This window comes from Impatiens glandulifera, chromosome 1 (assembly GCF_907164915.1).
Source record: "Impatiens glandulifera chromosome 1, dImpGla2.1, whole genome shotgun sequence".
Lineage (NCBI taxonomy): Eukaryota > Viridiplantae > Streptophyta > Magnoliopsida > Ericales > Balsaminaceae > Impatiens > Impatiens glandulifera.
In genome coordinates, this window is record NC_061862.1 from 55,170,569 (window position 1) to 55,183,216 (window position 12,648).

The following is a 12,648-nucleotide window of genomic DNA, read 5'->3' on the forward strand; positions in this document are numbered from 1 at the left end:
AAAGAAGAGGATGAAATAAGTGGGCACTGTTGATATTCCTCAAGAGGCTTTTCAGGAAATTCTCAAGATTTCTTGATTGATTCCTTAAGAAAAGACTGGTCATTGAACTACTTCATTCTTCCTTTTGTAACACAATAATGAATTAGAGTATCAAAGAAATGTTTTTCTATTCTATTGGTCAATAGATATTAGTGTCCTTTCAAGAACCAATGCAATATTGTATTCTTTTCCAATTGGTATCTTGTGTAGATCATGTCACTCACTTACTGGGTTAAATCAACTTTCTGGGCTAGTTTGATTCTAGTTTAATGACATTCAATTTTTGTTTAAGAAAAAGAATGAAATTGTTATTAGATTTGTGTATGAGCAAAGTTACAAAGGAAAGAAACTATTGATTATACAATTCCATCTAACCCCACAAAAGTTCGTTTAATCCAATAAAGCAAAATTCTAAATAAAGAATAACTTCGGTCACTATTTCATCTGATCTCTCCGGTCAGCCTCCGAGGGCAATACCGGACCACCTTTAGAGATAGAGAACGGCGTCATAGGTTGACCTGCTTACCTATCCAGCTCGTTCATATCTATCCCCGTATCACCGTACTTCTTTAGGGAAGCAGGGTTCACTTTCCTTGAAGAAAAACAAAAAATAAAAATGATACTTTATCTTACAAAACACAAAGGGCAATAATATTTTACCTCATTTTTTGCTCAATAAACAAGAACCCAACAAATGCAAATGCAATTTTTGCAAGCGACAAATGCGCAATTTTCGCAGACGACAGATGCATATTCGCAGGCGACAGATGCATTTTCGCAGACGACATATGCATTTTTGCATGCGACGCCTACAACAGATGGATATTAAACCTTAAACCATTCAACCACCCCTAAAATCATTCAGCCACCATCTAAAATTTTAAATCAAACCTAAATCCTAAACCATTCTTCCGTTTCAGCATGTATGCAAGGAAAACGACGAAAAAACGAGCATAACTCAACTGAAATGATGAAGGTATTTCGGCGTTACCTTGGGGAGTTGATCGATCGGCTTCCTTCATTTCGTTGCTTCGCTTTGATTGTCGGGGGTTGAAATGAGAGAAATGATCAGAGGAGAAATTGGAATGATGAGAGAGAGGGAAAAAAGGTTGAGGAAAATAACAAAATCTATTTTTTTAATTAAGGGTAAAAGTGTCTTTTACCCATGATAAAAGGTTACATTTGCAAAATTTATCATGCTTTTGCTAAATTTGGAAATATCCTTATTATCATAGTTATTTCGTTAAATTTCCCTATAAAAATGGGTGATTATAAATATATATTATTAAATAAATAATAAATAAATTTTTAATATATTAAATTAAATGATAAATTATTTTATTTAAATAAATATGGATAATGGTTTGAATGATCAAACAAACTAAAATTTAGTTATAATTTAAGAAAAACAAATTAATTATAAAATTTGAACACTAAAGTTATCAAACCTTTAGGACTTGCTTGATATTTGGTTAGTGGAATAAATCAGGTTTAATAATATCATATCAATTATTTAATTAATCATTTTATTAATTTAAATATTAAAATTGTCTTTAATATTTTTTAATATAAATTAATTATTAAATAAAAATACTAAGAGATGAAGGATAATTTGAAAAAAAAAAAAAGAGAGTGAGTTTATTCATAATTTTAATCAAATATGGGATTTTAGGAAAGAAAAAAAAAAACTCAAACTAAACCCCAATTAACCACTTCAACAAACAAAGCCATGGGTTTGATATTTTTGAGTTAGCTAAAATAATTAATCAACATTATTTAACTTACTTTTTATTTATCTATATAATAACACTTCACAATGACATTCATCACCCCACACACACACACACAATAGTAAGTGACAACTTCCAATAAAATTTTAATGAGATTTGAGTACATTATTTTATTATTATAAATTAATATTATTTTAATTTTTTTTTAAATTTTTTATTTATTCAAAACAATTATTTTTTTTTCTTTCCAGTTTATTTAAAAAAACTTAATCCGAACGAATCTTCAATATCCTATCAAATATACTGAACAAAATAATAAACTATTAGATTTATTAAACACATTTAACAAAAAAAAAAAATTAAATTAAAATGATGACAGTGCAAGTTTTTTACATTAAAATAATAATAATAATTTAAATAGGTAATATAAATACACAATCAAATAATAATTTGTTTTTTTTAAATTAAATAACATTCACACAACATGACTTCTCATCATCATTGTTGGGCTTGTCAAATAATATACAAAAAAAAAAAAAAAAAAAAAACTAAATGTATTTTAATCTATAACAATGATTGATTTGATAAAACATACATTAATAGGCTAATAATTACTACCTCTTAATATATTCAATAGATCATCTTCACAAAGAAGACTGCAGGTACCGTCCAATACAGATGCCTCCATTACATCTTTCCATTCCTATATATTGACGAATTCAATATATTTCTCCTCACTTGCAGATTGACAGTGACATTCATAGCCATATCGCAATAGGCAGTTTGAAAAACAAAAGAAGGCGACAAACCAGACTGGTAATTTAAATCCGCCAGTTGTTCCATCAGCTCCAACATTTTCTAGAAAGTCGCGTCGGCAAATTTGGATATCTCCGACACCATAGCTCGAATAAGCATGACCTTCTAAATTTAAGTCGTTTACAAGGAGAACGAGATCAAGAAGCTCCTCCAAAGTTTTATCTTTGATATTTATTGGGAGAAGAAACTTCACTATCCATCCAAAAATATCTACTTCCATTGAGAACAAGTTTCCAAAAACTTGGAACCCTAAATAGGTGTGAAATAGGGTTTACCAAAAATAATTCGTGTTTTACAGATTGATCAAGAAAAAAAAAACTAAAGCTTTTCAAACAAGAAGACGAACGATGAAATGAATGTTAGTCTTCTTCTGTTGGAAGAGAAATGAGAGAGACGAAGAAGGTCTTCTTCTGTTTGCTTACCAAATGATGATGATTTTCTTTTGTTCAGATTTATAGATATTCTATCTGAATGTAATTAAATATTATTTTATTATTTAAAATATTATCTCTTTTAATTTAATTTTAAAAAATTATTATTTTATTATTATATATCATAATTTTTTAATTTTTTTATTAAAAGAATATATATATATATATATATATATGTTTTTTTTTTTTTTATACAAAATAAAATTAATGAACAAATTATTCCAATCAACAAATGCATTGGTTTGACTGAACCAATTCCTGTTTTACTCACTTTTTAAACAACTTTTCCCAAACTACCCACTTTTTCAGTCATTTTTTCAAACTACTCACCTTTCTCTTTCTAAATCATTAATTATCTTTTTAATTACACATTTTCTACACTAATCCACTAATTACTCTATTTTATAAATATATATAATTAAAATTAATAATACATATATTATACAAAATATATTACATTAATATTAAAATAATATATATATATATATTATTTTTACTTAATTTTATAAATATAATATATAATTAAAAATAAATATTATAAATTAAATAATTTAAAATAATATTATAAACTAAAATAAAATATATTACGTACACCTTTAATATTATATATCAAAATAAAATATATTATATTATATAAATATTAAAATAACACATATATTACATAAATATTAAAATAATACATATTACTTGATTTTATAAATATAATATATATAATTAAAACTAAATATATTAAATTAAATAATTAAAATAAATATTATAAACTAAAATAAAATATATAACATAAACCTAAAATAAAATAAAATAAATTAACTAAACTTTAAAATATTTATAAAAGTAATCAATTTAAAATTTTTTAAAATAAAATAAATTATATAAATTTTAAAATATTTATAATATTTTACACATTTACATAAAATATAAGTCTTATTTTATATTTATATAATATATGTATTATTTTAAATATTTATATAATATAATATATTTTATTTTAATATATAATATTAAAATTTATGTAATGTATTTTATTTAGTGTATAATATTTTATTTTAGTTTATAATATTTATTTGAATTATTTAATTTATAATATTTAATATTAATTATATATATTATAGTTATAAAATTAAGTAAAAATAAAATATGTGTGTTATTTTAATATTAGAAGTTTATGTAATGTATTTTATTTTATTGTATAATATTTATTTAAATTATATGTTATATATATATATATATATATTATTTTAATTTTAATGTAATATATTTTATTTAATAAATGTATTATTAATTTAATTATATATATTTATATTTATAAAATAGAGTAGTTAGTGGATTAGTGTGGAAATGTGTAATTAAAAATTAATGATTTAGAGAGAGAAATGTGGATAATTTGGGAAAGTGAATGAAAAGGTAGGTAGTTTGGAAAAAATTGTTTGAAAGATGGGTAAGACAGGAATTGGTTCGGTTTGACTGCCCAACAAACAATAATCACAATATAAGTTAAATAAGGCATTGTTCTCTTTGGGTTATTTAAAAAACCCATACAAAATCCATTTTCCAATCAATTATTTCTTATCAATCACATTACTCATATTATTAACCAAAATACAAAAGTACCCTCTATTTTAAATTATTATTTTTTATTTTATTTATATATATCAATACTCTTTTAAGTGTTTTTACTAAAATAATCATTAATTTTTCAAAATCATCACTCATCATCCATTCTTTCTCTCTTAGTTTTTTAAAAAATCCACAACCAAACAAGGCCTAAACTATAAAATAATCTTCTAATAACAACATTCTTAGAACACTACCCCTCAACCATCAACGAGAACGATCCACTTCAACTGAAACTGGAAGAATCAATCGTGAGACCACAAAATGAAAATAAACAATTTGTGAGAAGAACTTTTATATAGAGTGAATAAATTCCACCAAAAAAGTATTTTTTTTTTAATTTTGATTACCTAAATAATTTGTTTTTATTAATTATGTAAAGTGTCAAGTTATTTAAATAATTTGAAAATTTTCAATCAATTACTTTTTAATAATAACATCATTAATTTCATTAACTAAAATATTAAAATACATTTCATTTTAAATTATTATTACTTTTTATCTTATTCATATATGTATAAGGTCTTTTTATCAAAAAATAATCATCACTTTCTTAAAATCAACACCGATCATTATTATTTTCCTTCTCTAAGGCCTTATTCGAATTGGAGTTTTTGAAAAAACCTAGATAAGGAAAAAAGTAATGATTTATGATAATTTTTAGAAGGTAATGATTATTTTTGATAAAAAAAACTTAAATAGTATTGATATATATGAATAAAATAAAAAATAATAATTTAAAATAAATGGTATTTTAGTATTTTAGTTAATGAAATGAGTGATGTGATTGTTAAGAAGTGATTGATTAGAAAATTGATTTTAAATGGATTTTTTAAAAACTAAAAGATAACAAGGCCTAAGTTTTTTTACAATCCGAACAAGCCCTAAAATACTAAAATATGCTTTATTTTAAATTATTATTTTTTATTTTATTCATATATATCAATATCATTTAAGTTTTTTTAACAAAAATAATCATTACCTCCACAAAATCATCACCATTCATTACTTTTTTCTCTCTAAATTTTTTAAAAAACATTAATCCAAACAAAACCATATAGAATACATTAAAACATAAATTATATCATGAATAAACAGGCTCAATTTTATTTTAGATAATAAAAATTGAAAAATTAAATTATTAAATACTTTAAATAATAATTATATAATAAGTTATTAATTTATTTAAAAATGAATATTTTGTCACATTTATAATTATTATTATTAATATCGAAAATTGAAAAAGCAAAAGTGGGTATTTGGATATAAAGACGTGATTGAAATAACATTTTTTTTTACTTTATTTTACAGCTAGCCATTGAAAAGCCACAAGCATACAGACCACAGAGTAATTATTGTACTGTATTACATGACCTCTCAAATCCAACAACTTTTCAAATTATTTGATATTGGTTTATTATTTAATTTTATATTTTTTAATATTTTTTTAAACTTAAATATATTTGTTTTTATTAGTGTTATAAAACATTTTCAATTAAGAAATAATAATTTATAATAATAAAAAAAAGAGAAAAGAACAAAAATATGTTAAGTGATAATTTAATTCATAAAAGACATGTAAGGCCTTGTTTGATATGGTTTTTTTAAATAACTTTATACAAATCAAACATTAATTCACTATTTTCTCATTAATAAAATCATTTAATTCATTTATCAAAATATTTTATTTTAAATTATTATTTATATAAATTAACACTTTTTAAATTCTTTTATCAAAAAAATATTAATTTCTCAAATCATCAATTATTATTCATTATTTTTTTTTTATCTTTTTGATTTGCTTGTTTCATTTTAAATTTGTGTATTTAGATGGTCCATACAAAAAACAATAACATTAACAAGGTCTAAGAGCTATCATTTTTTTAATAAATAATATTTTAATATTTTTTTAATGAATAAAGTATTATTATTATTAATTATTAATAATAAGTAATTATTTTTTATAGAAATCGAAAACGGATACATTATGACCAATCAAATCAAACAATCCTCTGGAATTAATTCAAAAAATAACAAAATTCATTGTTTAAAAAAATAAATAAAAATCTTCTTAGCAGGCATTGTGTATTATATTAAAAAATAAAATTAATATATTTAACTAATAAATATTAATTAATTTATAAATATACCTTATCTCTTATATTTATTTAATTATATTATAAAATTTAAATTATTTTTGTATAAAACAAATTAATAACTTATTTCATTTAAAAAAATATATTAAATAAAAATAAATTTAAAATAAAAATAAAATTATAACCTAGGCCTTGTTCGGTTATGGATTTTAAAAAAAATCAATAGAGAGAAAAATTGATTGATGGGTGATGATTTTGAGAATGTAATGATTATTTTTGGTAATTATATTATAAAAATATATACATAATATAAAATGATAGTGATTTAAAAAATTAGTATTAACAGTAATTTTTTTATTATTTATTTTATTATATTTTAAATTTTAATTTAATTTAATGTAAATTAAATTTTTTCATTTAAAAATTATTATTAATTATATATATATATATATATATATATATATATATATATATATATATATATATATATATATATATATATAAAAGAGAGGATGGTATAATTGAAAAAAAAAAATTAAAAACCTATTTTTTTACCATTTCTATTAAACAAAATGTTATTTTCCAAACCTATAAAGAAAATAAAAAAATTCAAACAAGCTCTTATAATTAACCAAACAGTACGGATCAAATAAGAGTCCAATATAAAAAAGTTTAGAGAAAGAAATTGCTAATTAAAGACACTTAGAGATATAAATATATAAATAAATAAGTTATATATGATCATCTCAAATGATTAGCAAATAATTAACTCACTAGCCTTAATTATTTATTGATTTATAGATTATTCGTTCAAATGCAATCAGTAATAAAATATAATAGAACAAACTGAATCAAACAAGATATAATTTTTTTTTTTACTGCTAGCCTATAATCTACAATGTCAAGTCTCTTCTCACCAGTCACATGTTGCTTGCAGAGTAATTATTGTACTCTATCACCTATCAAAACCAACTATATGTCTATTCGATTTATTTAACATTAAAAAACAATTTTAAAATTTCATTTTATTAGTGCCACAAAATAGTACATTTTAAAATAAATTCAACCAAATATTTACGTAACAAAATTTATCATAATTAATAACAGAATATGTAAGTGAAAAACAAAACAAAAAAACCTAAAAACAACACATACTAAAGGCTTGTTTGATTTAGCGTTTATAAGTTGAATATGAGTATTTGCGTAATAAGCTTCTACAGTAACTTTGCGTAATAAGTTCATGCAAAAAATTATAATCAAACACACTTTTACTTTTAAACTCAATTTTCTATCTACCTCCCTCCTTAGCATTTAAAATTATAAACTCATTTTATAATCTCAGCGTTTTCCCTCTCATCAATTTTAAATATTTTTTTATTTATTCTCTCTCATCTATTTCATTTATTTCTAATCATTTTATTCATTCTCTCTCATCAATTTAATATCTCTTTAATCATTTTATTTAATCTCTCATCTATTTCATATATTTATAATATTTTTATATATTTATATAAAATTATTATAATAAAAATAACATACATTTAAATATATTTTTATTTATTATTTATAATATATGTAGCTTAATATATAAAATGATTAATTAAAATATAAAATATAAATATATTATTATTATTTTTATTTATAATTATAAATTTAGAAATTAAAATAGCCTTAATTATTCAAAAGTATCAAATTAAAATTAAAATGGTGAAAGAGCTCAAAAATGAATAATTGAAAAATTACATTAAGATCAGGAGAGTATGTAAATATGAAAAATATATATAATAATAAATTATTTTTTTTATTCAAATAATTTATTTTAGAATATATTATTTTTTAATTTAATTCATTTATTAATATTTAAAATTATATATTAACCAAAAAAACTTATAAAAATTAATATATTAATATAATTTATTTTGAAATGTATATTATTTTTTTTAATTTAAATTATCTATTAATATTTAAAATTAAATTAATAAATATATATAACATTATATATATAATATTAATTATTAAATAATATTATAAATATAAAAAAATAAATAAGTTGAGCTTATAAGCGGAATCAAACATACCCAAGCTTAACGATTAAATAAGTTAAGATAATATCAAACGTGAGAATAAGCCGAATAAGTTTACGTCAATAAGCTAAGAATAAGCTCAATCAAACTAGCCCTAAGTGAGAAAAAAAAGTTTAGAAAAATATTTAATATTTTATTTTTATATTTTATTAAATAAGTTTTAAATTTAGTGTTATGGTATATTATGTTAATGAAAAAAACATTGAAATTGGTCTGAAACATTCACATGATTCTGAATTCAATAAAAAATAGTTTTAAAGGAATAAATTAAAATTGACATTAAAATTCTAATTCCAAATTTAATTAGAATTAGTCAATTATTATGTTTATAAAAAAATATATAATAAAAATAATTTTAATATATATTATCTATTTTATTAAAATATTGATTTGATATAATTAATTAAAATAGTCTAAAGGTTAATTTTTTTTAAGTTCCAATTTTTATTAAGACAATTTCTAACCCACAAACTTATTTAAAAACCCAAAATACAGTAAATGTCACTTCAAACTAGGGATGATAATGGAGCGGTTCGAGGCGGGGAATGTATTTATCATTTCCGCTCTATTTTAATTTCGGGGATTTTTTTTAATACCATTCCCGCCCCATTCGGTTTTTTTTCAGTTTCGGAAAATCTCGCGGGGCACCGTTAGTAATTAGTATTTTTTTAAATAAATAAAAATTATACATTAAATTATATAAACAATTTTTTTATATAATATATATTATAATATATTAAAATTTTATATTATTATAAAGAAATAACCTTATTACTTATAAAATATAATTAATAAATAAATATATTGGTGATTTAATATATTTAATTATATTTATGGTGTTCGGGGCAGAATCGGGGTAAAATCAGGACGGGTTGGGGCGGGGGACACAAATACCTTCCCCGCTCCATCCTAGTTCGGTTTCGGGGAAAAAACCATCCCAAACGAGAAAATTCAGTTCGTTTTTCGCGGGGCGGTTTCAAATTGTCATTCTTACTTCAAACAGTAATTATCTCTAACCCAAAAATCCATTTCCAAACTCAAAAATATATTTTTAGAATATTCATTTCTTACACTAATTTTTTAATCTTATTAATATTATATATATATTTATCAAATTTACATATTTAATCCCAATATTTTTTTATTTATTTAATAAAATTAATTATATATTAATAATTCATACACAACAAAATAATAAATTTTAAAATTTAAAATTTAAATTTTATAAAATTTAAGATACAAAATATAATATAAAAATTTAAAATAAATTATATATAACAAAATTGAATATATAAAATAATTTTTTACATTAAACATCCTAAGTAAAATAAATGCAATTTAAACAAATATTTATCCATATATCAAAAGTTAAAAAGACTTATTTATAGTTTTGAAAAACAATGCGTTTGTGATTAGTAATACCCAAATATGGATATTTGGGTGAAAAAAAAAATGACGTTTTCACCATTTTAAGTTTGGGTTAGGCCATTTCCAACCGGACGTCAAATTAAAACGCAAACGCAAATTCTGCTCAAACTGGACGACAAATGGAATCCCATAATAGGAATTCACTCTCTCTCCAAAAAAAAATACCCATATATGTAGTATCACTATTCATTTACACCGACAATTTTTCAAAAATGGCTCTTACACTTATTTTTTTTAATATTTTTAATTTTATTCATATAAATTAATCCTTAAACTTATATTTTTTTTTATTTTTTTATTTTTAAGATAGAAAATTATAATATTTTTTAAATGTGTAATTAAATTATTAAATTTATTATAATTGAAATTTTATTAAATTTATTTAATAATTTATTTTATATTTTTACGTTATATTTGATAACATAAATTTTATAAATTATAAATTTCTAATTATAAATGATACAAATAAACATAGAAAATACTTAATATTTGTTTTAATATAATATGTTTGTTTATTTAAATGTATTATTGAATTATTTTGTTGTTTACGAATTATTGTATATACTTAATTTTATTTTAATATTATTAAATGAATGGAAAAATATTGGGGTTAATTATATAAAGTTAATAAATATATAGATAATATTAATAATGTTAAAAAGTTAGTGTATAAAAGAAATATTTTAATAATATTCTTTTGAGTTTGGAAATGAGTTTTAGTTGGAGATGAATTACTATTTGATGTGACGTTTACTGTATTTTGGGTTTAAAAATGAGTTTGTTGGTTGAAGATGGTCTTAGAGCAACTCTAAGACCATCTCCAACCGAAAAACCCATTTTCAAACTCATTTTGGTGTAAATATTACATCAAACAGTAATTCTACTTCAACCGAAAAACCCATTCTCAAACTCAAAAGAATATTCTTATAATATTCTTTCTTACATCAACTTTTATAACTTTTTAATATCACTCATATCTTTTACAAACTTATAAATTACACTAAAAAATTATAATATCATCCAAATATTTTAAACTTAAATATAAATTAATTATAAAAATTTATTATATATATTAAAGTATTTTTTTTTAATATTATTATAACTTTTTTAAATTATATTATAAATTTATGTTATATAAAAAATATTATATAAATTAAATTAATAATTATATAAATAAACTTAATATAAAATATAAGATAAAAATAAAATATAAATAAATAAAACATATAAACAAATTAAAATATAAATAAATTAAAATATAAATAAAATATATAAATTAATTATATAAATAAGTTTAATATATAAAATTGATGAAATAAAAGTTTAAGGGCTAAAAAGTAAAAGAAAAAAAATATATGCGATCTGCTACAGTAGCAACGCATATATGCAGTATTTAGAGAGGGAGTATGGGATATCCCATTTTTGGTTTCCGTTTGGAGTACTATTGGAGCTACTGATCCCATTTTGGATTTCATTTTGCAGCTCCATTGGAGATGCTCTAATAGAAATGGAGCTGCAAAATGATACCCAAAATGGGATTAGCAGCTCCTATTGTACGCCAAACGCAAACCCAATTTGGGATATTCCAAATTCTCTCTTCAAAGCACCTATATTTGTGTTGCTACTGTAGCAAATGCATAATTTTTTTTCTTTTACATTTTAACCCTTTAATTTTTATTTTATTAATTTTATATATTAAACTTATTTATATAATTAATTTATATAAGATATTTATATTTTAATTTATTTATATGTTTTATTTATTTATATGTTTTATTTGTTTATATTTTTATTTTTATCCTATATTTTATATTAAACTTATTTATATAATTATTAATTTAATTCATTTATATAATATTTTTTATATAACATAAATTTATAATAATATTAAAAAAATTATAATAATATTAAAAAATAAAATTACTTTAATATATATATATATATAATATTTTTAATAAATTTTTATAATTAATTTATATTTAAGTTTAAAATATTTGGATGATATTATAATATTGTGGTGTAATTTATAAGTTTGTAAAGTATATGGGTGATATTAAAAAGTTATAAAAATTGATGTAAGAAAGAATATTCTTTTGGGTTTGAGAATGAGTTTTTCGGTAGGAGAAGAATTATTGTTTGATGTGATATTTACACCAAAATGAGTTTGAAAATGAGTTTTCGATTGAAGATGGTCTAAATTAGAGAGGAAAAACGCAAAATGGGTTTGGGTTTGTGGGTGGGTTGGAGATGGTCTAAAACAAAATATCATCAGTTTAACATTTTAACTTTATAGATTTAAAAAATAAAATATATAAATTTTAAATTTTTAAATTTAAAAAAAAAAATCATTCAAAATATTAATTTCTTAAATTAATATAATTAATTTATATATATATATATATATAAAGAT